This window comes from Pelecanus crispus, chromosome 1 (assembly GCF_030463565.1).
Source record: "Pelecanus crispus isolate bPelCri1 chromosome 1, bPelCri1.pri, whole genome shotgun sequence".
Lineage (NCBI taxonomy): Eukaryota > Metazoa > Chordata > Aves > Pelecaniformes > Pelecanidae > Pelecanus > Pelecanus crispus.
In genome coordinates, this window is record NC_134643.1 from 207,083,971 (window position 1) to 207,089,287 (window position 5,317).

Consider the following 5,317-nt stretch of genomic DNA (forward strand, 5'->3'; position numbering starts at 1 on the left):
GGCCAGCCAGTAACAAAGGGTTTCAGTCAAAAGCGGGGTGAAGGGTTTTTGGGGGAAAACTGCGGCTTGTGAAAGGGAAGAAGACAGGGAGGTGATTGTGTCACCTTATAGCAGGTGTTCTCTCTCTCAAGTATTCTGGAGAGCAAGGAAAGGGCCTAGGAACACAGGTACTCCATGGCAATGCATGTTGTCAGCTCTGCTGGGCATCAGCAATGGTTTTTATCTTTTTATCTCCTCATTTGCCCTGAGAAGCATCTCCTACAGGGTTCGGGGTGGCCGGTCTCAACTGCTTCTAAATGTCATTAGGTCAGTGCTGCCTCCCTCTGCTCACAGGGGCTGCAGCAGTGGGAGGAATGAAGTTTGTTTTTTCATTCTCTTGGTCAGGTGAAAAAAAAGGATTGTCACCTTTGAGAAGGTGGGGGCTGTGCAACTGTCTTCCTCCTCTTGCTCTCCCCCAACACTTTGTGAAGAATCTCAGTACAGTAGCTTTTATTCAATGAAGAGACTTTTTACCACCTGACTGTGCCTCCTTCAGCTGTGTATCTTTAAAAGGGTTTTTTTTTTCATTAAAAGCCAAGAAAATTTGCGTTGTTTCATTCTGTTTGTTATCCAAAACAAGTGCTTCAACACTTACAGCATGATATGCAGTAGATTGCACCTACCAGTGCTCCTTCCATCAGTCCCTTTTTCCTAGCCAACCTGCACAGCTTTTCTTCATAAAATTTTCTCCCTATCTGAGGTACCTTTCAAGTGAGTCCATCAAACCACTCGCAATCTCTCTGACATTCCACACTGTGGGACTGAATCACTCTTCCTCTTCTTACAGTAGGGCTAGCAGGAAGTACAGACAGCTTGCAGAGCTAAAATAGCAAAGGGACCCAATCAGAAATGAGGAGGAACTTGATATTTTTCTTCAAGTTCACATTGCTGAGCTGTGAATTGTGTATTACTAACTTGAAGAACTATGTGAGTCAGTCTGGTCTTGTCTCTCCAAAGTAGTTTCAAAACGTGCATTATGCCTGTCATAGGCAGCTACACCAGCACATGCAGCAACACAGTTTATCTCCCAAGTGCCTGCCCATTGAACCCACTGCTAGAAAACTGGCTATTTCTCCTCCTTAGCTTTAATAACTGGCTTTTCCCCAAAATGAATGATTGCTATGTCAGTTTGTCTATCTGCATCCATCTCTTACTGTACACTTAAGTTTTCCACTGTTGGAGTAAACAAAGCTGCATTAATTAAGACCCATGATCCCTCACCGTGCACTGGAAGCAGAGCATAAGCAGGCTCCCATTGCTTGTGAGCTACATCCAGTGTTACAACTTGACTGCCCAAGGAAATCTGTCATCTAAGAGGGAGCAAGAAAAACATAAAAACACCATCCTCAGAAGCATGAACAAAAAGATGGAAAGTCATTAATAATGAGCTGAACTGGAAACCTGGACTGTGAAAACATCCTTAATTCAACTCTAAAGCACAAAGCTTGGCACATATCAGGTTTGTTCCTGGTAAAATTCCTGCATTGTTCCGTGTACAAGTATGAAGAGAACAAACTATCTACACTCCCAGTGCTCTAGTATTACATTCTTTTGTAACAACAGGATTTTATTTTTTTTTCCTGAAATTATAATTAAAGCACTCTTGTGGTGTCTGTTTTCTGTATTGCTTGTACGTGCTGTGTATTACCTAACGTGTCTAATGAAAATCTGTTTACCATAATGGCAAATGTATGCACCAATACTATATTTAATAGCCAGGGGCTACTGTAAGGATTTTAGCCTTCTGCTGCAGGTTGTTTTTGCAATTGGTTATGCTGGCTGTTATCCTGCAGACTTCGTGAGCTGATAGTGGAAGGTCAATTGTGGAATTGTGTGTGTTCTTTCTGAAAATACACTAGAAGTGTCTGCATTTTTGGCACTTGGTTCCTAGACTCTTTTCAGAATGAAGGCTGCGAGAGCGTTGAAAACTGAAGCAGCACATCTGAAGTCATGGCTGTAAAAGAGGCTGATTCCTCAGTGTCCAGAGTAGCTAGAATATAAAGTGTCAAATAATGTGGTATCAGAACTGGGAAGCGTAGGAGTGGGACTGGCTAGAATTATACCGTGATTGAAATCACCAGGAGAAATCACCATTGACTTCATCAAGCTAAACTTTCATCCAGACCCTTGAAACAAAAACTACAAACATGTTTGTCAGAAAGGGGGAGGGGGGGAAAGCAAACTTCACTATCAAGTCATAGACCCCGCTAGAGAAAAAAACTCCCATGGGAGAAAGACTGATTTAAAAGGAAACCAGAAGTATAAATCTGTATTTATGACTTCTGGATATAGATGCACCTTTATTAAAAGTTTCTTAGACAAAAAAGAAAAAAAGCCTTCAGGTGTTTTATAGTCATCATGAGCCAAAGTACTGTGTTATTTCCTATCTGACAGCAAGAATATAAAAAAACAAATGGTATGGTCCATACAGAGAAGAGCACTCCTGTACCATGGAGGTTCAATTCAAAATAAATACTGTTCGAAGTTGCTTTATTTTGTAAAAAGTGTAGTGCAGCAAATAAGCACCAGCTAAGAGCACTTTACTACAAGCTGAACTTGGTGACAACTAATCTCTTTCTTTTCCTCTAATCATAATTCCCTGCCCTGCAACTTAGGCTAATGTGTTTTACCAGGCAACAAAACCACACTCAAATAATTGCACTGTATTTTGTGGTCACCTGTTCTGATATTCAGGACAGCCACTACCCTGGGTGTTAATTACAGGTTTCTTTGGATTTTCACCATCTTGTTATCTGTACAGTCATTTGAGCCTGTTTGTAGACAGTGGCAAGAGTAATAAATGGTAACTATCTGAGGCTTAATGAGCTAAGACTAATGGTAATGATCTTCAAGATAGTTCAGGAGGTACATACACTTTTTTCTCCACCTGACCAACCCAGCTCATCATTGTCATTCTCTTTCACAGAATATCTGTAGAGTTGGCCCAACTCTGACCTGAGTATTTTCTCTCTAAGCCTTCCTAGCCACCAAAAAAAAAAAAAAAAAAAAAAAAAAGACTTTATAATCTAGGTTTGGAAATGTATTAAGCTTTAAGCTGAGGAAACAAGTCACATCTCTGACTTTCCACCTTTGAGAACATAGCTTGCCCCTGCTATGGTTGGTCCCCTAGTACTACTGTAGAATTCAACCTCAGAACTGGCCACATAATTGCACATACCTTCTCCCTTTTTTCTGCCCATGAAATCACTGCCACTAACTCAGTGATTATTTTACATCTGCCTGCTCTGTGCTCAATCTATTGTATTTGAATAAGCCATCTACTAAAAAACACCCTCTCCAAGAATACCACCAGGCAGCCAGATGCTTGCATAAGCCTTTCTGGTAAAGGAGTGATATGGTATCAATAGGACATACAGGTTAGGGAAGTATGTGAACTGATAGAGAATTTATACTGTTGATCTGTGTGTCACTGCAGGTTGTGGATGAATATTTCAAACAGTGCTGTATATTCTGCATGCTCATTCAGCAGAATTTCCCTCATCGCCTGGCACAGTACTCAGGGTAATAAATACTGTAGTGTGTGAATGGAGTCACACTGGACAGAAGCAGGTGGCATTTGTCAGTGGACAAGCTGTGCTGGGCAGGCTTACTTGCTTAGGCAAGGTGTATCTTTTCTGTTGTCTTGGCAATTATGGTAATACAGGCTTGTCAGCTGGGAAAGACAGTAGCAGTCTTAAAACTGTTTAAGTTGGGATAATGAAATTTCATTTAAAAGTGTTTTGCAGATCATTTTCTACTGAGGTTCGATCTTTAAGACAACATGTAAAAATCCCTCCATATCTCTAAGTGATTTACACATTAGCAGGAATGCTGCACCTTCTTTTGATGGGGTGACGAGAACACTTGGTATCTGTTTGGTATCCAACTATCGACATTTCTTTTGTTACAAGGCTTCTTTCACTTGATTTGAAATTATTATAGCATTCCTAGGACACAGAGTTAGCCCTGAATCTCATTGTTTCTGAGTTTCACCAACTGAAAGATAAAGGTGACAACTGTGTCATGTTCACAGGGAGCAGAACAGTTTAATCAAGTGTTGTTTGTTAAGATCATTGCAACACGTGCCAGAAAAAATATTTTATAATTATTGTGTGGTAAAGATTTCAAACCTGTTGTATGTTGCATCATTAGTGTAATGTCTTCTTACGGTTAGTCATGTCCCTGCCCTAGGTGTTGCATCCTTTCCAAGGACTGAATGTTTAATATACAGTTTAAATAGCTTCCACAATCTCTCCAGCACAAATAAACAAAAACAATCTATACACTTATCCACACACATGTGCACACAGACACAGAGGAACAAACTGACTAAACCATTATCTCACTGTTATCTGATAGAAGACTGAGACATTGCAACATGGATGTGTCAGGAATAATTTCTGCCTACGCCATGGTAAAAGCTTTTGTGTATAGCAGTAAAATAGTTATTAATGACTCGTTGTCAGAGTGTAAGGATCCACCAAATGGGATAAACTACATGCAGCTGGGAGGAGCTGCAGGTACATGGGAAGATAGGCTTAGAATTCAATAAGATCTTTATCACCAGGGCAAGTAGTTTAACAATAGCAGTTTGAGAAGTTAGGAAGGGCTAAATGCTACTATTGTGAAACACTAAGCACTTGCAGAACTGTAGGATGGAGACCTGTTCAGAACCAAAGAACAGTTTCATAGAGAAGAGCTGGAGTTTGTAGTAGATCATCAATGGAACATGAGTCAATAACATTGCTGACACAGAAAAATACCATACTGGTATGCATTAAAGGTTTGTGAAAAATAGGATGTTTGAAACAATGTTTCCACTCTTTGCATCTGAAAGTCCTTATCTGGACCCTACTTTGGGGCCCCATCTGCCCAAAAAGCCCATTTACCAGCTGGAGAAATCCAGGAGTCAGGAATAATATACAAGCAAATGTCTAAAACACAGAACCTGTGAGGAAAGCCTGAAAGAAATGAGTTGGCTTAGAAAAGTCTGAGGAAAGACCCAACCGCATCTTCAAATATGTAAAAGATGGTGGCAAAGAAAATGAAGATGTTGCTCTTTACATCCACTGGCAACAGGACAAGAAATAATAGGCTTACATTGCAATGAGATTGTCCTGGTTTCAGCTGGTATAGAGTTAATTTTCTTCCTAGTAGCAGGCATAGTGCTATGTTTTGGATTTAGGATGAGAATAATGTTGATAACACGCTGATGTTTTAGTTGTTGCTCAGTACTGCTTATGCTAGTCAAGGACTTTTCAGCTTCCCATGCTCTGCC